This window comes from Sardina pilchardus, chromosome 11 (genome assembly GCF_963854185.1).
Source record: "Sardina pilchardus chromosome 11, fSarPil1.1, whole genome shotgun sequence".
NCBI lineage: Eukaryota > Metazoa > Chordata > Actinopteri > Clupeiformes > Clupeidae > Sardina > Sardina pilchardus.
This window is the reverse complement of record NC_085004.1, coordinates 19002388-19024947: the sequence shown is the minus strand read 5'-3', so window position 1 is coordinate 19024947 and position 22560 is coordinate 19002388. Positions and strand designations below refer to the sequence as shown.

Here is a 22560-nt window from a genome sequence, read left to right as displayed (position 1 = left end):
ACACACAGTCACTACGAAAGCCACACACACACACAGACAGACAAAGCACTAATATATCCTTTCAAAACCTATACGCATACACACACACACACACACACACACACACACACACACCACCAGCCGCTTAAATCCCTTCAAAACATTTACACACTGATCAAATGAACATAAACTTAAGTACAAATCCTGGATGACACACAGACAGAGCTCAAATAACTGCAGAGGACAAACACACATCAACAAACAAACACACACACACACACACAAACTTTAAATCTGTTTGAGTGCTTATAATATCCGTTATGGTGTTGGCTCTCTCACACAGCTCGCTGTCCAGAGGCCTTTAAAGTGACAAAAGACAGCAGTGAAATCTAATCAATTTATTTATGAGCCTAGCCGCCTTCAAATGCTAATCAAAACAGTCTCCATTCACACCTCGGTCACCACAGAACTTCTGCTATAATGGAAGTGATATCATGTAACATGGGCCCTGATTACAAGGGCTGCTGGCATTCTCTTAATCCATTGCATTACAAATATTATGAACCAAACACTGCCTGGCTCAACTTTCCTCCACAGGTTTGTACAGAACCGGTGGTCCGTGTAACTAGCTTTGGCAGTATTTAATGGATATTCACTCACCTGAAGGCAAGGGGAAATATAATCATGAGAGAAGTTATGAGCTTTGGGTAAGAAAATCTGATGCACAAACAGGCCTTTTCCACTGAGAACTGGCTCTATTCTGGTTCCTGCTCCAGATATTGAACTGTTCGGTGCATTTTGACCAAAAACAAATCGGTTCGGAATCTAAAAAAAATGGTTCCTGTGAACTGGAGTGGGCGTATCAGTCCACAGTTCAGTTACGCAGCCTGTTGATGACTCATCCTTTGTTCTGTTACAAAACTGGTAGAAATGCAGGAAATAGGCTCACTAGAACACACCAAGGTTCCAAGAATTCTTAAAACAATCGATTCAAGAACCCCCACAGTGACCGTTTAGAATAGATGAGAACACTTTAAATGCTGAAATGTTACTGTAATAGCTTACATGTTATTCCACTGCTGTACATTACATTACATTACATTTGGCTGCTGCTTTTTAACCAAAGCGACTTACAACATGGTAAAACATGTTACACTTTTTAAAGCAATTCTAACAACAATTCTAAGAAAATGTAAAAGAGTAAGCTGCTTTGGATAAATGTAATGTAAATATACAGGTACTGTATATAGCTGCTTGACATTCCTTCTGCAAATGGTTTTGTATACCAACGCCACATGGTGCTGATTCAGGCTAACTCTAACATTAGCAACGACAACAGCGCAGTGGACAATCTCTGAGGGTTCAGCTGCCAGATAAAACAACAGACGCCTGGATAAGCATGTTAAAGGGCCCTCGTCCAAAATGATGCCTTTGTTCCTTTGTCCCAAGCCTAGAAGCACTCACTAGCATGGAAACCAGTGCTTCAATGTGTGTATATGTTTAAAGGAAATGTGTGTGTATATGTGTGTGTGTGCACGTATGCATAATGTGTATGTGTGTGTGTGTGTGTGTGTGTGAGAGAGAGAGAGAGTGTGTGTGTGAGAGTGTGTTTGTGTGTGCGTGCACGTGTACGTGTTTGTATGCACTAGCACTAAGCAGTTGGGTATGAATTCTATCATGTTGTATTTGGCATTGCTAAATGGCCTCCATTAACCAGAACTAATTGCAGTGTTTTTCTGTCAACCAAAGACAATTTGTAAATGCTTTAGATAAAATGGATGCAGTTGAAACTCATTATGCGTCTCTGTGTGCTTGTGTGTATGTGTTAGTCTCTGTGTGCTTGTGTGTGTGTGTGCTAGTGTCTGTGTGTGAGCGTTTGTGCGTTAGTGGAACATGGAGAGAGAAAAATAGAGGAAGCAAAAGCAACAGATAGAGAAAACAGAAGACAGAGAGATGCTTGTGGTGGAGAGAGAAAGAGAGAGAGAAAGAAAGATAGAGAGAAAGACAGAGAGAGAGAAAGAGAGAGAGAGAGAGAGGGAGAGAGAGAGAAAGAGATAAGATGACAGGCTCATTCTGTGAAGCGGCTGTGATTTTGCATGGCGAGTGCAGAGCTCCATTAGGCTGCTTTCTTGCTGGGATCGCTTTAACAGCCTTCCCCTCCACTGGCCACACAGCCGCGTGGCTGTTAGATCCACACTCCCGCCTCTTCAGTGCAGCCTGCTCCCCAGACACACACAGCCAGGCACACGCCACGCCACGCCACGCCACGCCACGCCACGCCACGCCACGCCACGCCACGCCACGCCACGCCACGCCACGCCACGCCACGCCACGCCACGCCACGCCACGCCACGCCACGCCACGCCACGCCACGCCACGCCACGCCACGCCACCCCACGCCACGCCATGCAACACGACGCCATCACGACGCCATCACAGGCGGAGACCAGCACTCTGATCACGAGGCAAAGCACAGCACATTTGGCTGCTCGTCTTTGGAGTTCCCAGTTATGAAAGACAGTCAGAGAGTTTGATTTAAAATAAAAAAAAGAATACTGTTAATTCCAGGGATATCATGAATAGGATTTACATTGCGCCAAAATTTTGGATGGGGATGTTGTGGGAGAAATTCGTCAATTAGGCCAGTTGATAAGTACGAAATTTGGTACCGCTTTATAAGATGTGCTAACAAACTATTTGCAAGGTAGGTAGTTAGGTATTTACTATTAATTAGATAATGTTACTAATGTGTGTGTGCGCGCGCATGCGTGTGTGTGTGTGTGTGTGTGTGTGTGTGTGCTTGTGAGTGTGTGTGTGTGTGCATGTGAGTGTGTGTGTAAGTTCAGCTGAAGCAGTGTGAGTGGCAGCTTGTCAGTAGTACCGTGGCCATGTGTACCAGTCTTGCTCACTGGAGCGTTAGCATGATGGGGCTGTCCTGTCCCTGCTCTCCCGAGCGGATGTGACGACCTTGCCCTGACCCTCGCTGTTGCACTATCAAGGTCGTGCCTTGACCAAGCGCCGTTCCATTGTGAAATCACTCTCCCCTGTCCTAACTCGTCTCTGAGTCTAACTCTGTCCCACACGGTCAATTTTTGAGACTCTTACTTCCCATCACAGTTGTTTGAGGTTGTCAATAATCTCTCTCTGTCTCTCTCTCTCTCTCTTAGACACACACACACGCGCACGCGCGCACACACACACACACACACACACACACACACACACACACACACACACACACACACGTTTGCAGTCTGCTGTGCCGTCTGCAGCAGCTCAAACCCTGGGTGCAGAATTGCGGCGTTTCCTGTTCGTTTGATTCTCTGCCTGCTTCCCCGGGGGGCCCACTGCACTCCAGTGCCACAGATCTCGGTAATTGTAGCCCACATATCCAGCACCCAGAATGCCGTTTCTCTTGCCCAGACTCTCCTGCAATCCTGGCTGGCCTGTTTCTTGTGTTGCCACGTGCCAAAACCCTCCAAAATGGTATGAGACGACAGCAGACAGAGTGGATGGGAAGCTTGAATAGTCCATCAGAACCAGATGTGAAAACAAGCACCTAGGAAAACCATATCTCTTCTCACCACACAGGCAAAGGCAGTGAGATATCTGACAGGAGCAGCATTCACTGACTGCATTTCATGTTTGAATAAACACTGCCACTTCACGACCTCGGCTACGCCCTCAAGAGGCAATAAAACGGCTTTTAGAAATCTCAATTTCACATAACCCTCTAAGGGACCACCCCCCCCCCCCACCCCCCCCCCCCCCCCATCCCCCCAATCTGAGGCAAGGCACACCGACCCTGGGCTGTCCCTGTGTGTAAGACGTACTACACACACCAGGCCCCTGTGAGAATACATGCTTGACTAATTGGAAATCTTCTCTTGGTTCCATTTAGTGTTTCCCTCCACATTGATTCTTTTCATGGCGGCGCTGCATGCTACCCCCCCATCACACCCACACCCCACCCCACCCGAGCTCCAGTCGCCCTCCCTCTGCTCTCAATAAAATATTAAGTCCCAATGTCAATGCAGTCTCCTTTGATTTAAACAAGCAATATCCATTTAGATCCTTTTCAAAGGGAGCTCAGTCCAGACAGAGAAAGAGAGTGAGTGTGTGTGAGAGAGAAAGACAGAGAGAGAGAGAGAGAGAGAGAGAGAGAGAGAGAGAGGGAGAGAGGGAAAGAGGGAGAGAGGCAGAGCAATTTATCCATAACCAGCAAACCAATCTGTCTCTCAGGTCCCTCTCAGCAGCGAGTACTCGGGCACACAGGGCAGCATATTAAAGTGTAGCTCATACATGAGACAAACATGTAGCCATTTGCTATGAATGTGGCAGGGAATGTGTCTGTGTGTGTGTGTGTGTGTGTGTGTGTGTGTGTGTGTGTGTCAAATCTGTGGTCTTCTTCAAAGCATAAAAGCGTTCAGCACAGCTCAGATGATTTACTACTTGGTGAAATTGCAAGTGAATCTTAGGGATGATAACCTCTCATGCTTCTGTCAGGTCTTACGGATATTTACACCAACTGCAGCAGTCAGACGTGTTCCTGAACGTGTCTGGAGGGAGCTGTCCCCTGATCGTGCATAAGGAGTCTCCTGTGGCTCTGGAGCACTAAGCGGAGACCCATGAAGGATGAGTGAACTCACACCATCCGCCCACCATTTACTTGTTTTGCCATTGCGCTAGCTGGCTTAACTCTGGTGTTGGATTTCTTGCGATGTTGTGAAGACACTGAGGATGTGACAATGCGGTACACGCGTGTGTGTGTGCATGCGCGTGTGAGAGAGACAGCTAGAGAGAGCAAGAGAGAGAAAGAGAGAGCTTGTGTGAATTGTGATAGGCATCAACTTCAAAGACCGCATTCTCAGTTTTTCACAATTGCTGAAACACATTTTTTTTAAACCTGCCACCCTTTTCTCAAAACTGTAAGCACAAATCTCTAACTACATTCGCAAAACCTCTGACAACCTCTGCAAAACTGAACAATCGTCTCAAAACATACCTGTGCTCAAAACCAAACACTGTCTTCAGATCACTCACAAAGCTGTCACAATGAAAATGCTACTCAGCAATCATACTACAAAAAAAGGAAAACAGAATTCAGGGCAGCTCATATACCTCCAGGAGATATGTCCATTGTTTACAATACAGCAAATGCATTTTGCATCTAAAAAACAAAACAAAACCAAACCAAGTAAAAAGATTTTAATACTCAACATTTGTTGTAAATTCAGTAAAAATAAAGTATTGAGAATGGAGGTTTGTCCTTGCAACTTTGTGTGCAAAATTGTAACCCAAGGCCCATAGCTGACCATTCTTATGTTTATAGAATTCAGGGGATGAGATCCCAATACAATGAGACCCCAAACTCCTTTTCACTACAAGGTTTCGTTTTGACAGACACTAACTTCAGTGCGTCTCACTAGGGACATCCCAGGGAAGTATTCTAGAGCTCTCTGGAGAGACTCTACTCTGCTCTAGTTTAGAGGATTTCGCAGAGCAAGTAAACCCTGGCAGCACCTTGATACATAATAACATCGAAAAGCAGACGGACAGATTTCTCTCCAACACATGTCAATTATGATGCCCTTGATGGCTTGTAATCTGCTGGTGCTGTGTAACATAAACTGACAGTGAGAACATTACATCAGTCTTGAGAACATACACGCACAGAGAAAGAACTAGATAGTGCGTGCAAGGAAACACAGACACACACACACACGCACACACATACATGCACACACACGCACACACACACACACACACACACACAAACACGACATTTGCAGTCTTGGACACAGCTGCAGCAATGCCCAGATGAAATGCCCCCTCCCGACACAACCCCTATCAGAGCGATGTGTCTCCTTATATAACATGATTGTGTCTTGCCATATGTGTACTGTATGTGAGTGTGTGTGTATGAGTGCACTTGTGTCTATATGTGTGCATGTGTTTCGCTGTGAGTCATGCAAGCTGTTGTCATGGTGATTAAGAGTACAGTGTGTGAAAGTTAGAAGAGGACGGGTCAGTGTGCATGCATGTCTATGAGTGTGTGTGTGTGTGTGTGTATGTGTGTGTGTGTGTGTGTGTGTGCACCAGCAGTCTGATTCATGGAAGAGCACATCAGACAAGGCTTACATTAGTCATCACACGCGAATACACCAGGATGGAGTGTCACTGTTCATTCACAACAAACAGTGCGTGCACTTTCCATACACTATCATGCAAATGCACCACCTCCAACACTTATATACACAATGTATAAATATATATATATATATATATATACAGTGCATATGTCCTGCAGATGAGGACTGTATACATACTGCATATGTCCTGCTTGCCATGTATTGCATAGCAGCGGACTGATAGTACTGTTTCACCACAGACAGACCTTCACACACACACTCCTTCACACACACACACACACACACACACACACACACACACACTCCTGTCCTGAGGCATCTCCAGAGAACAGTCCTGATCACGTCTAACCTTGTGGATCTTTTTTGAGGGTGTGCACTGAGCATGTGCGGAGACCGAAGGCGTCCGAGCCGACCTGTCAGCCGCCCTGACGGTTTGATATGTGGGGGGGAGCCGAGAGAAATGTCACCTCTCGTGTCTCCTAGGATTAGCCTTTGTCAAGCTAGCGCCGGGAGCTTGTAAGATACCTGCTAACCCTTACCCCCAACACCCTCCCCCCCATCCCCTCCATTCTTCTGCAAGCTCGTACCACCCACGGGAAGCTGTCGGATCCTATTCATCCACATCCAGTACTGAAAACACCACCACTTCCGTGAAAGGATCACAAAGAATATGCCTTAAAAAGGCCGTAGTCTGGCTCGTAACGCAACAGATTTGCATAGCCTGCCTTTAAAGTCACGGGTGCAGGTATAAGAAAAGCACAAAGTGACATTCTGACAGGCTACAGAAGTGTCCAACTCCAGGCCACCTGCAGTGCCTGACAGATTCTGGGTCTCTGGCGTGGGCCAGTGCCGTGGGGCTGATGGAGGGCAGCGTAACAGGTGGAGACAGATACTCGCACTGGACTGAGGCCACCGCATGGAGACAAGCACTACACCTGTCCACAGAACACCTGGCCTACAGCAAGACTCGGGACACATCTCCTCCTCTCTCCCTTTACTTTTCTCTTCTTTTCTTCTCCTCTCCTTCTCAGAAAGGAAATATTGTGTGCGCACACAGATGGGCCTACGTCAACGAATCTCCAAAGAGTGGCAACAGCTTTGGGTGTTTGAGAAGGATCACTATCACTGGTTTGCTAAATTAGACTCTGGCAAAGTCTATCTGTTAAAAACAGACCTGTCTTCTAGCTATTCCACCTTAAGTCTTTTATGTTAATTATTCTTTATTGCTTTCTTTTTATTTTTTATTTTATTATTATTACTATTATTATTATCATTACTCTTTGCTCATCTATGCTTTTATCTGCTATTACTGTTTGGTTTTTGTTTATGTAAAGCACATTGAATGACCTCTGTGTATGAAATGCGCTATATAAATAAACTTGACTTGACTTGACTTGACTCTCTCCCCTTCACTTCTCTCTCAGAAGAAAGTAAGCAGAACATCTCTAGCAACAAATTCCTCCGCTATTAAAACATTATAGGTAGATAGAGAGAAAATGATATTCTAGAATTCAAAGAACCAATAATTGGAAGAATGCAAGAAAGGAAAATAAAAGAAAGAAACACAGAAAGAAACAAACACACAAAGAGAGAAAGACGAGAACAATAACGTATGTAACCAGCTAAAGAGCACCAAAGAGCAGGAGGGAGGGTACATAGAGATGACAGGAGGAGAAAGATGAGTAGATGCAAAAAAGAGAAAGAAAAAGAGGGAGAATGATTGACAAAGAGGCAAGGAAGAAGTGGGGAGAGGGAGAGCAGGAGAGAGCTAGAGAGAGAGGGAGATGGGTGGATGGTGACAACCCCCTCGTTCCACCAGTAGATTCTCTCATTCTCTCTCTCTCTCCCTCTCTCTCTCTCTCTCTCTGTCCTGTGAAAGCTGGTGGGGGCGTGATGAAGAGAGACACACAGGAAATGAGCCCTCAACGACACGGCCTGATGATGGGCACAGAGTTGTCTGAGAAAAACACTGCCTCCACACACACACACACACACACACACTCTCTCTCTCTCTCTCACACACACACACACGCACACCTATCCCCCTTTCATCCATCTTCAGCCACCCTCACACACCTTGCACTGAGCAATCCATTGTTGAGATGTGGTGGCGCTATGCTTGGTTGAGCAACCATTGATCCTCACTGCCCTGATAGGCTTTGCAGTTCCACTGTCTTTCATCTCCACACAGCCTCCTCTGTCTCAGGCCGCTCAGGGACTTATTTATTTATTTATTTACTTACACACTTCTTTATCTGTCTATTTATTTTCTCATGTCTCTTTTTAAGCTCCAACACCACATACTCCTTCATAATCAATCTATTCTGTTTCTGTCATTTCAACAACCAGTTCAGTAACAATTACAGTATGAATCGTTCAGCTTCTCTCATTAAGGAAATCTTTCATTTCATGACTGCTTCCATTATGACTGGGGGACAGATCATTTCAATCATTACTGCCGTGATTTTAAAAACGTCAAACTACCCCTGCTGATTTTCACAGTTTCTGTGTACCGGTAATAATATCTAGATGTAGTTGAAAAAGCAGAGATTTTCTATCTCCAGAGCATTTCATGCAACTCTCACTTATATCAGTTTAATGCATCCTAGGAATTTTACATGCATTCTTATCAGCGAAAGCATGCACGATTCTTTTTAAGAACAGGACATTTGTTCTTCTTTGCCTCAAACAGCGATGGGAAATAACTTTGTTTAAACGGAAAAGAATGATTAAGGTCTGTGGATGACGTTGCACTATTGCCACAGGCAGTTTTTTATTATCAGTATGATTCCCTTCTGCTGGCTCTGGAGTCTCTCTGAATGTGGATGAGATGGCCTAAGCGTGTGCCTTGGGCTGTGGTATTGAGCGGGCGTCAGCTTGGATGGGTCGACCGTCTCTCTCTCTCTCTCTCTCTCTGTAGAGGACATTAAGCAGTCATGTCAAATGAGCAGTCGAGTGGCTAACAGGACATGAAGGCTCCGCTTCCTACACTTCCTATAGTACACACAGGACACAGTACACACTCACACCTCCAACTCGCAAGTGTGTGTGTGTGTGTGTGTGTGTGTGTGTGTGTGACTTTGGAGAGAGAGAGAGAGAGAAAGAAAGAGAGAGAGAGAGAGAGATAGAGAGAGAGAGAGAGAGAGAGAGAGAGAGAGAGAGAGAGCTTGACACCTTCAAAAACTACAATGTACTTAGTCGAACTTTAGCTCTTAGTTCTTACACTAGTACTAACTGCCCTCCTAATTTTTCGGACAGCCATTATGTAAATAAGCCCATGTCTGAAGAAACAAAGAACATGTGGAGATTCTGTTCATGTGTCTGTTCAACCACGTTCAACCTGTTCAACCACGCAGAGATTCTGTGCGTCTGTGTTGTTCACACATAATGTCCGCATGTTAGCATTATATCTGAATCACCCGAGGGGTCGGACTTCCGTTTGACAAAGATCTGCATATACTGCGGAGGACATGTCGGAGAGCGGATTGAGAGATAATTGAGATTGAGACTGAGAGTACGAGAGTACGAGAGTAAGAGAGAGAGAGAGAGAGAGAGAGAGAGAGAGAGAGAGAGACAGAGACAGAGACAGAGAGAGAGAGAGAGAGAGAGTATTTTATGTGTACATGTAATTTAGCTTTGGCAATAATGCTATTGAAACATTCATGCCAATAAAGCTTCATTGAATTGAATTGAATTGAATTGAGAGAGAGACAGAGACAGAGACAGAGAGAGAGAGAGAATGAGACTGAGAGAACGAGAGAGAGGGAGAGAGAGAGAGATAGACAGAGAGAATGAGCCTGAGTGCATGAGCGTGAGACACACACACACACACACACACACACACACACACAGAGAATGAGATTGAGAGAGATAGAGGCAGCTGAGTAATTTATGAGGCCTGCAGCATTCTAACACCTGGCCACAGGAGCTTTAGCACTTGCCAGAGTGGCCCACGGTGGCTATGATTTCTGGCTGGAATAGCACCACACCGCACAGCTGACTTAATAACACAGCACTGCACAGCTGACTTCATAACACAGCATCACAGGCACAGCTCATCTGCAGAACCACAACAGATGGTCAAGAAAAATCCCACATTTTCATACGTTTGTAGCTTAAATAAATTAGCAAGCATAGTGGTCAAGGAGCTGGGCTAGCATGCAGAAATCTGAAAAGTTGCAGGATCAATTCCTGGCTTCCACCGTTGTGTCCTTGAGCAAGGCATGTAACCCTAAGTTGGACATGCTGCTATGGCACATTGTGGTGATTACAGTACCATGTATCTTGTATACAGAAACATATATAAACATATAGCATCAGCTGTGGCAGTCAGACAGGTGGAGCCAAGTGTATCAGTTTATGTTTAGCTTGGCATAGGACCATGTGTATGCGAGATCCCACAAGTATACATGCACAAATAAACACAGACACTCAGACACACAGACACACACACACACACACACACACACACACACACAGACAGACGCACACAAAAAAGCATACTCAGTGGGCAAGAATACCACCCCTGTCCTTTCCTCAGGCGTACATCACCAACCACAGCCATCTGACAGCAGAGGAAAAACCCCCACTGATCTGCACATGACAGCTACCCCCCTAATCAGTACCGCCCCCTGTGGTCTGGAGGCGCCGGTGCAGCCGTCTCACCACCAATCCCCGCGGCGTTCTGGGCGGGGGGCTGTGTGTCGCCAGGGACTTCCTCTCTGTAGGCCAGCCAATCACATGGCAGCACGCCCAAATCAATTTAGCGTGAGCGAGGCGCGGTCACTCAAGGTCACGCGACACACGCGGGTCCATCTGCGGCTAGCTGGGAGACAGCTGCTGACCAGAGCAACAGGACTGCAGGGGTGTGGAGGGCACACAAGCCCACTCTCTCTCTCTCTCTCTCTCTCTCTCTCTCTCTCTTTCTCTCTCTCTCTCTCTCTCTCTCTCTCCCTCTCTTTCTCTCTCTCTCTCTCTCTCTCTCTCCACACACACACACACAAACACACACACACACATGCATGCACACACACACTCAAACACACATGCAGGCACGAACGCACGCACACACACATATACACACACAACACACACACTCACACACACACGCACACACAACACATAACACACACACACACACACTCTGGCTTTTCAAAATCTCATCTGAAGGCTGGGAACCTAATAAAGCTTCAGACCCTACTGTGGGAGAGCCATTGAGCCGGATGCCTGGCTCCACAGGCCCCCTCCGGCTGAATCCAATGGCTGTGGCAACAGGCCAGGAGGAGCAGCAGGAGGACGAGGAGGAGGAGGAGGAGGAGGAAGAGGAGCAACGGCATAAGCACAATGATGAGGAAAAAGGAGGAGGAGGAGAATGAGGAAGAGGAGGAAGGGCAGGAGAAGGAGGAGGAGGGGATTGAGGAGGCAGAGGTAGATGAAGAGGAGGAAGAACAGGAGAGGGAGGATGAGGAGGAATATGAACAAGGGCGGGAGAGGGAGGAATATGGGCAGGAGTGGGAAGAGGAGGTGGAGGGGAAGGGGAAGGGGGAGGAGGAGTGCTATGTGAGAGATACTGAGCAGTCAGGATATGAGGAGGAACAAACAAACATTCAATGCATACATACAGTACATGCTCCTCACTGCTCCAACCTAATCAATCTCTCTCTTTTGTTGTGTTTGTACTGCATTCTTTTCTGTAAGTCTATACTGTACATCACCATCTCCCACAACTCTACGCTTTAGACTTACATATGAAATATACACACCACACATTCACACAAGTAGAGGTATTCGAGACACACACACACACACACACACACACACACACACACACACACACACACACACACACACACACACACACACACACACACACACACGGAACCTGCTCCCTGACCACTAATAATAGTCTCCGAGAATAGAATTCCAATTTCCTGTGGTCAAAATTGCCACTCTCTGCACAACTGTCTTTTTTTCCTATTTGTCAAAAAATATTCTCTATCAATTACCCACGTAAAGGTCATCGCCACCGTGTCAATTACTGCATGTGATGCAAGAAGTCTGTCCCAACAATTCACAAGTCTGCCGATCTCTGCTTCCTGACACGACCACAGACGCACAGGTTGGTCGCTGGCAAGCATACCAGAACACACTGTAACAAGCCCACAATTAGACTCACGGCACAGGCAAGGCAGGGAGCTGGATGTGGGTCAGAGAAACAGGAAATATCTGGGTCATGTTATATCATGGAGGAGCTTAAGCTCTCCTAGCTCCATCGGCCCGGGCACACCTAGCACACAGGCCCAGCAGGAGAGAGGGAAAGAGAGAGAGAGGGAGGGAGGGAGGGAGGGAGGGAGGTGTGTGGAGGGGGGGGGGGGTTGAGGAAGGGAGGAAGAGAGAGTGAGAAACAGAGTGAGAGAAAGGGAGATCAAAAAGAGTGAAAAGGAGGGAAGGAAAGAAAGCCAGCGCTAGAGTGAGCGGAACCAAAAAAAACGTGAGTGGGAAACAAAAAAAAGTGAGAAAGAGAAGAAAGAGATTGGGAGAGAGAGAGAGAAGAGAGAGAGAGAGAGAGAGAGAGAGAGAGAGCAGCTTAGCTCGTTTGCCAGCTTGCGTTTGTTTCCCACATCCACAAAAGTGAACACTTAGCAGCGTTTCATAATTCAGTGTGACGGCGAGATGGAGATCATCCCGTGGGTTGTTCAGTGCAAACATTATGTGGTACGACATCGATTTAACCTACGCCCCAGTTTGTTCCCAAAAATATGAGAAACCGCTCTGTGACAGAGAGAGAGAGAGAGACAGAGAGAGAGAGAGAGAGAAAGAGAGAGAGAGAGAGGCCGAGGGAGTTTGTGAATGAATACATTAACACTTGTATAGCAAGAGTAACACTTTTTTATTCATTTTACGTGTGAGAGAGGAAAAGGAGTGTGAAATGCTTATTCCATTTTTGGAATATTTTTTTAAAAAGTATGTCACACTCTAAAGTTAGCTAATGAGCTTTGTTTTCTGGTTGGGTCGTATCATATCAGCATATCAGATAGTGTTGTGCTATCATTTTCCTATATTTGCTTTCTCCTGTACTAGGAGTGTGTGTGTGTGTGTGTGTGTGTGTGTGTGTGTGTGTGTGTGTGTGCGTGCGTGCGTGTGTGTACGTGTGTGTGCATGTGTGTGTGTGTGTGTGTGTGGGATTCACAATAAAATGTCAGATAACCTCCAGCGCTGAGTAAATGCTATTAAAAGAGGCACCGGTTGAGGACCATAAACGTCTCTATTAGGGACTCAGCCCTCTGACAACGGCCAGGCCTGCTCTCCTCTCCCTGGGCACGGCTCTGGGCAGGGCGCTATTACTGCCGGAGACGCACCGATGCTTCAACAATCCCGGCACTAACGGAGTGGAAAATGAACCGCCCGACCTCTCTCCGAGGGGCCACCGCGGGACAAAACCTCCACAAAATTAAACGTGATTAGTCATGGCCCGGCGTGGTCAAGGTGTGACAAGCCTGCTGTGACCGCCCGCTCCCAGAGGTTGGCAGGCGCGCTAACGGCATCGCTGCCGCAGGCTGCCGTCGCCGCTGGGGGGGGGGAGGGACCAATCACGCCCGAGTGGGGAAAAATGACTCATTTCCTGCCACGGTTCACTTTGTCCATATAAGGGCCACAGCCTGTTGCTCGCCATGGTAACCTCGCCAAGGACAACCACGAAAAGGTCAAACTAATAGCTCTTATCTCCGAGGTCAAAGATGCTGTTTCCGTGGCAGAGCAGAAGTTGGGCAAATCCCCGGGGGGGGGGAGACGTTCAGCCGCTTGGACAGAGCTGATGCTGCCGAAGTCTCTCAAGGGTAGCGACCTGAGATTCCCCACAGACTGTTTTCTTCTCTGCAGTACACTTGCCAATCATTTGAGCCAGACGCTGGAACGGGATTACACAGCTAAATACTAAATGAGGCATTAGAGGAAGACTTCCAGAGAGTAGATTTGCAAACATTTAGTAAGCACAGAGAGAGAGGAGGAGAAAAAGAGGGTGAGAGAGAGAAAGGGAGGAAAAGGAAGAGATAGAGACAGAGAGAGGAGGAGAAAGATAGGGTGAGAGAGAGAAAGGGAGGAAAAGGAAGAGAGAGAGACAGAGAGAGACAGAGAGAGAGAGAGATGGCAAGCTCCTTGGATAGACGCCTTCCGGTTAAGCTGTGACGTCTGTCTGCTTTTCTGCAAGATTATTTGGGTTTGTATACCCATAAGCCCTCAGTGCGGAGCCACATGGAGGGGACGCAAGGCAATTCAAGGCAATTCAAGGCAAGGCAAAGCAAAGCGCTGCAGCATGGTTGCCGCCGGCGCCTGCGCTCGCTCTGTCGGCTGGGATGTCAGAGGAGCTGTCAGGGTGATTTGCGATGGCGTGCATTTCCAGGGCGTCTGCCAAAACGCGCTGACGCCACATCAGCATAACCGGGGAGGACTCGAGAGGCAGCAAAGTGCCCGGGCGGGTATCTCCCCGTGCGCCCACACCTATCTGCTGCAGGAGTGGGGGGGGCGAGCTCCTCAAGACAATCCTCAAAGAGGATCCGTGACAAACATAAATTATACAGACTCTACAACACCCCTCCTCTCTCCAACAACGAACTGCACTATGTAATAGTTTAACTGATTAAAAGGTAAGAGCCTGATACATCGAGTTCTACTATACATTTCTTGATGAAGCAGGGGGTGGGGGGTGGGGTTGGGGGGACAGAAACAGCGGGATGAAGGATGAAGAGAGGGAGTGGGGGGAAGAGCGAGGGAACCACCAGAAGGAGGGAAATAAGCAGAGGGAGCAGCGCTGCTCTCAAAACAATTTCCTCCCTCAAAACGCACGGGAACCAAAACATCCCAAAGCACTTGGCTTTCAAGGGCACGCTGAGCATGCACTGGCCAGGATGAAGGCTTATGATGACGGTAATCCTGTGACTTAGACACATCTCATCAGCACATGGACTGCACATCCACGCTCTACAGTACAGTATTCCCATATCAACATTATTATTACTCTAACAGCCAATTCAGCCAGTCACTAACAATCTCACTAGGCATGAAATGAGTATGTCAGTGCTGTATGTAAAATCAATCCTCAAGGTGAAAAATGACTAGCAAAACTAGCAGCAGATGACCACACCCTTTGTTCTGCACAACACAGCAGATAAACTAAAATGTCCATGTCTCTTCGCAATATGAATTGATGAAAAATACGTATTGCTTTTCGAAACAGTTTTGCTTTGTTTTTTTGATGTCCCTGCTAGCCTTTGCTTTCCCCTCAGTGTTCCATATCTCTGCAGAGCCTGGCATCAGTGTCACTTTTATTGACACCTCATCTCTCACTAACATTCTCATTTTCTCTCATCCCGGCGACATTCACAGTACACGGAAAACGGTCGTTTCCCATTCTGCGGCCGACTTAACGGCTGCGCTCCGACCGGAGGTGATACATCATCATGCTCTTTTATCCCCGCGAGGTCAGCTGGCTTCACCTGCTCGTTCCACACGCTGGATGGAGGCTCTTTTCACCCGTGTGGTCTGTGGAGGCTTTTTTGTTAAGGCGGTCATTTCCCAACATCATTTAACCCAGATTAAAGGAGTGCCCGGCGAGCGGGGAGCCGGGCAGGCCGGCTTTAGCGCTCCCTAAACGGGCCGAGCAGGAGCGGTCAGGGGATTAAAGGAGGGGGGGCTCGCTGTGTGATCCAGACCTCTGTGGCTTTACTGGGTCAGGGGGAGCAATGGCCAGGCCCATTTCTGTGGGATTTGTCAGGGCTGATCCCACTCTCTCTGTCGGGGGTTGGTAGTGCGAGCCACCGGGATGGAGGCACACTGACACACACACACACACATGGATACGCACGCGCGTGCACACACACACACACACACACACACACACACACACACACACACAGACCTTCCGTACATACCTCCCCACACCCCCAACTTTCACCACCACTGTCACCCATGCCAAATTCGGCGTCTCTATTCATGGGTTTCATCAGGTCCCTTTCCACAGGTGTATAAAATCAACCACCTAGATTACGAATGCAGACTGCATGGTGCTTGATTAATACACCTGGGGAAACCCATGAATTCTGAGATTAATCAGACTAAAATGGCCGCTGTTGCCCCTGACTCAATCCCGCAGCTGTACCTCCAGTCTCTCCACCACCCATCACACGTTTGGGAGTCTTGCACACCAACTCGCTGTGGTACATTAAACAAGAGCTCAAACAATGGAAAGTCACTGACTACAGCCTAACTCAACATAACAAGGACTGAGTGTCTCTGACGACACCTGTCAGATATTACCTGTTTATAGAGGGTTGGAGTGGGGATGGGGTAGAATTGTGATTAAAATGCAAAGGGGCTAAAAGTTGAAGTAGGCATTCTTCAAAAAAACCAAACAAACAAACAAAAAAACCATGCTACTGTACTATACTACCAAAAAAACATACTAGCACACACTACAAGCAAATACAATCATACTGGCCATCTGCTACCATGTTCCACGCAGCATGTCCATGTTCTGCCTCTATTCATGGGTTTCATCAGGTCCCTTTCCACAGGTGGGTTAATCAAGCACCATGCATTCTGCATTCATAATTTAGGTGCTTAATTCTATACACCTGTGGAAAGGGACCTGTTGAAACCCATGAATACAATCCATGTACCAAATCCAACACACACAAAAGAGCAGTTACCGAGGGGTAGGGGAGAGATGGATGGGTCTAGCTAAAAGTATACCAAATACACTAAAGTTTACTTTCTGAACTTTTCACCCCCGTAGAAATAGCCTCACCTCTAATGACGACCGCATGACACCAATATCCAGATCGTAATGAAGAGAAACACCCCATAATTACAAACCGGGCTAAAGAAAACAGAACTGACTTCCCCTTTTCACACTGTTTCATCAGCCTTCCCCAACCCACTGTACATAGCCATAATGACAATTAATAAGTCCTATTAGCACAGCCTGGCTGCTAATTGCAAGGAAAATAGCTTTTCCAGAGAGGCCCTGGACGCCTCACCTGACATCTGCCAGTGGACCACAACACCTGCACCTTCATCTCTGAGTTCTTCATCTACCTTCCTCACCAGCTTCCCTTTCCTAACCACAAACACCTCATCAATATGGATGATGTGACCATGTGGACAGTACTGGTAAGCGATCCATTTCTAAAAAATAAGAACAGTAGTACAGATACAGAACCCTCTCTAAATCCATAAGACCACTCTTCTTTTAAATGAGCATTTTTTTCATCTGCCTCCTATAGATTTTTGCCTACGAATCAATATTTCAGAACAGGAAGAGAGCGGGTTTTGAAGCAAAACTATTTGATTAACGTATACTATGTGTGGAGAGCATTCACTCGCCATCGATATCTCATTTTTGACGGAGGTAGCGTTTAGAGGCTTTTGCATCTGAACTCATATCTCATTTCTTATCCAGAAACCTTGTAGAGCGCAGTGGGACCTCTTATCTCTCTCACCCCCTCACTCTCTAGCTATCTATCTACACAATCTATCTATCCATATATCAATCTCTATCTTTTTCTCTATCTATCTATCTATCTACAATCTTTCTATCTATCTCTATATATCTGTCTGCCTGCCTGTCTCTGTCTGTCTGCCCAAATAATGTATGCTGACACTTACATAGTTGGATGGATAAATATTTGTATGTATGAGGGTGTGTGGTATTCTCCAACTGCTCTGTGCAATGATGATGGAAATCTTTTGAAATTTGCTGAGGGTATTTTCACTTGGATTTCCATAATTCATAGATGTGTTGGCAGAGAGATTGGTTTCTATGTGTGGCCTGGCTTAGCTAGTGTGTGATGGGAGATCATATGGGCGCTGAACTGGAACAGGGCCATTTCAATTTCTCCTTTTTTCTCTCTTCAAGCTTTCTTTTTTCTTTCCTCCCAAGCCCCGTTGACCTGATTGGTTCAGCAGTCAGAGTGTCTTTGCAGAGAAAAAAAAATGTGTTGGCAGTTGCCAATGGAATTGTCTCTTTTGTTTGACTTCAAATATCACTTTTGTTTCACACTATGTAATTGCATCAGGACAAATTACAACAGTCATATCCAACAAAGGCGAACGCCATATTAAATCAATTGTCTCCAACGCCAACTTCTTTCTGAATGGAATTCAGAGATATGGAATTCAGAGATAATTTTATGGATAAAAGGCCAAACACATTTCAATGTGAGCTAAGTTCTAACAATACACGTGTTCTCGTGGCAGCTATAATATCACGACGCCTGTTGTGCGTCTTTATGGATGCCAGTGGAGGAGGAGGCTGGATGCGGAAAGCAAGAGAGCTGCAGGCATTCGCTGCCTGCGCAAGGACATTTGTCAACATGGGTATTCCTCCCTTAGGAGAGCGATAATGAAACTAGCCGGAATGACCCAAAACGGCAGGCCTCCCATTGTTTGTGTAATTGGAAGCGTTTATAAGGCGAGCGACTGGAACAGCCGTGCCTATGATTTCCTGGATTAAAATGCTAATGGTTTGAGGAAAGCAAGTCAAACACACCCACAAGGCGGTGGCTCTGCCTAAGGTTTCCCAGTATCCAGGAGACGGTATCACCAACGCTTCCCCATCCTCTCCCACACAGACACACACACACACACACACACACACATAAGTACACACATACATGCATGCACACACACACACACACACACTCATGTGCAAATAGTAAAGCTAATGTGTGTTTCCGATGATAATTTCGGCACAATGTCGCCAATCTTTCTTTACTCTTTCTGTTGTTATCGTTGTGCACAGTATGTGCTTAAGAGTGTCTGCTTATCAGTGCATATAAAAACAACATCTGTGTATATGTCTTACTACCAATGTGTGCACACATACTGTGTCTACAGGTGCCTCTGTGTTTCCATCTCACATCTCTGAGTGTATACTTTTAGTCATGTTTGTTTTTCATGTGTGTGCTTTGTGTGTGTGTGTGTGTGTGTGTGTGTGTGTGTGTGTGTGTGTGTGTGTATCAGCAACCACACAGTGAACATTCAACCTATATTTTCCAACTTAATTGAGGAGCACAGGGCACAATCGGGCATGATTATGCAGGATACACTCTGTATCAGCCAATCACAATGATTCACACATATCTTATCAATATTCTCACAGCGCTTCATAATCATTCTACAATAGAGCAAAGAACACATTTCCATCTGTCTGAAACATCCGTGTGCCAGGAAATCTCACAGAAATTTCACAAAGTGCTTCGAAGGAAATTAGTGCAGCAACACAGTGCAGCAACACAGTGCAGCACTGACCCACCCATGTACTGTATGTGCTTAGAATCTTGCTCATGGTATGAAATGAGAAAATGAATTTCGACCAGCCAAATTAGCTGTACGTCATGCATGGCAGACATTTGATGCTGCCAGCTGCGTTGCCAATAGATAACATTGGGGCCCTGTATGTGTGAGTGGTTGTGTGGTATGTGTGTGTACTTCTACATGTGTTTGAAATCCATTGTCCATGTCTGCTCGTGCTTCTGCCCATGCCAACTCTGACATGCAGAGTGTGTGTGTGTGTGTGTGTAACAGAGAGAGAGTGTGTGCGTGTGGGCAAGGGGTTGGCACACCAGGGCCTGCCCAAGGGACCCAATGCCACTGTCACCAATCCAGCTCTAATAGGGAGCTCTAACTGCCTGTGACAGCAGCTGATGGAAGGTCACGTCAGGAGACAGAGGCTGTCGAGAGGGGAGCCAATTACCCGGCCCCTTACAGCTCAGTCAATTATTAACCTCCTTCTAGGGACGTGCCATCCAGCCCCAGTGGACACGGAGGAGAGGAGGAGGAAGAGGAGGAGGAGGAGGGGGAGGGGAGGGGGGGTTCTGGACCTTCATACAACTTTCTATACATCAGTTAATGCATTGCACGCAGGCGCACACACACACACACACACACACACACAAACAAAAACAAACAAACACACACACACACACACACACACACACACACACCACCTTCAAGGCATTAGACCATCCAGTCTAGTGATTGGAGAGGAAGTGGCTCAGTGCTCATGGTAGAGGAGAAGCTTAATCATCTGACTTCATATCAACTTTCTGACATCTATTGGTACACATCTCCTTGACAGAGATAATCCTGAAGAAAGGATTATTTTCCGCTGTGTTTGATCTCAAAAGCTGTCCTCTCTTGAGTGAGAGAGAGAAGGGAGAATACTTAGGGGAGAGGAAAGGGGGCGGGGGGGGTCGTGCAAGAGGTGGTTTGGTAACTGTGGAAATAAGTGCTGGGTTATTTGATTTCATCGGGAGCACACAGGGCCATGGGCTTGATTTGAAGGCCAGCGTGCGTATTTGCACTGTAGCTAATGGGGGACTAGCGTGGGTGGGGCCTGCTGACGCCGGCTGGCTTCCATTAGAGGCGGTGACATCCTGACATCTCATTTGTCCGCCCACCTACTGTCTTCTTTGTACGCAAAACGAAAAAACTGTGTTTGGGGTGTAGACGCAGCAAGTCAAAAATACACGTAGGGGGAAAAAAAAATGAAATAAAATAATAACGTGCAGAGGGGCTGGAATGGCTGAATATATTCCTGCTGACAGTTTCTTTTGAAAGACTCCCTCCAGGAGTGTGACGCTAAGCCGCTGTGACGTGCTGCCAGGGTGACAGCTCGTGACGGGTTATGCTATGTGACATGACACAGTGTCAGCGAGCAGCCGGAGTTCTCAGTAGGCACGGGAGATAACGGGCGCACTGTTGTTCACTGTGTGTGTGTGTGTGTGTGTGTGTGTGTGTGTGTGCCAGAGTAACTCTCCTCTCCACTGCTCTGGGTCACATGTCGCGGACCTGACTGCAACTGCCGTGACACCCCCGCATGTTTACACTGCTGCTGTTGTGTACTTCACAGACGTGTGTGTGTGGGGCCAAGTGGCGCTAAGTCGGTAAACAATTAAAAGTTGTTTGTCCTGCCGTGTGAACATGTCATGAAACTGCATGTACTGTATGTTTCAAACGGGAGTAGCAAAGTTATGCAACTTCCACACAGACATATAGAGATGGGGCACTCCGAACTGGCATATACACACATGGATAAATGGCGTAGGAGAAAGTTAGGCACCGGGACAAAAGATCTAAGCTGAAAGCTTAGAGCTCGTGACAGCTGACAATAGGGTCTCCCTGGTGTTGTCGGCTTGTCGGTGGCCTCTCGGCTTTTGGCCGATGGCGGTGGCGGCGGCGGCGGATGCCAAAGGACGGAGGCGAGAGTGGCGAGGATGAGCGCGACGAAGGGGCAGCGTGTGGCGCACCTACCCCAGGGCTGCCGTGACATTTCAGGTGTGAGCAATAGCCGAGGTATGAATTATAGATCAGAGAGAACCCAGCCACGAAGCAAGCTCACAGAGGAGCACTTTGAGAGAGAGAAATAGATAGAGAGAGAGCAAGAGAGAGAGAGAGATAGAGAGAGAGAGAATTTGAGCATAAACATACATACACACAAACGTGCAAGCACGCATGCACACACACACACGCACACACACACACACACACACACACACACACACACACACACACACACAACACACACACACACACACACACACACACACACACACACACACACACACACACACACACAAACACACGCACACACACACACACACACACACACACACACACACACACACACACACACACAAACACACACTGCAAATGTATTTACACAAAATTATCAAATCAACAATATTACAGACAGTCACAGCATTTACACACTTATACATTTGGACATTGAAGCACTTAGACTGACATTTCTCAATCTCAATATAGAGAGCTATGAAAACAAATGCAAATTCTGAGGGGAAATTTAGATCTGAAGTATTTATCAAGAGTACAGTATAACCTGCAGTGCATATGAAGCTGGACCGCTTTCCACAGGGTACACTGTTCTTTAAAACATAACCACAACATCTGGTAAAATTGAAAAAAAAGAAGGCTTTTATTGCTTTTTAAATAAATAAATACATTTTAAAAAGTCAACAAGTGATTGCTTGTCTATAAGCCCTGTTTCATTTTAGATTTGTTACTTATTCATTTCTGGATTGAAAAGAACGGATTGCTGTACAACACTGTGATACCATAACAATTTGCAAAACATTGTCTCTCCTTGTGAAAAAGACTGACATATAGACCGTCAATGTCTATCAATGTCATTTCAAATGAGGCCCCAAGAAACAACTCAAAGCACATCTCTCGCAACTACATTAGAAGCCCAAAGGACGATGTCTACTAGAACAATCACCCGCTCCGCAAACAGTTTAGCTAAAGGTCAGTCCGCATTAAGGCCACCTTAAATGCCGAGGAGCCGAGGCTGGGACAGCCTGTTTGTCACAAGGGCACTCAGGAGTGGCGGGGGCCACTTAGCGGCTAAGATCAC

The 22560-nt window shown here is 46.7% G+C and overlaps 1 protein-coding gene across 1 annotated transcript in view; it reads right to left on the bottom strand.

Moving 5' to 3' along the window:
- bean1 (brain expressed, associated with NEDD4, 1) overlaps positions 1 to 22560 on the bottom strand; it is a 47748-nt gene that overhangs the window by 24029 nt on the left and 1159 nt on the right. The window lies entirely within an intron of this gene.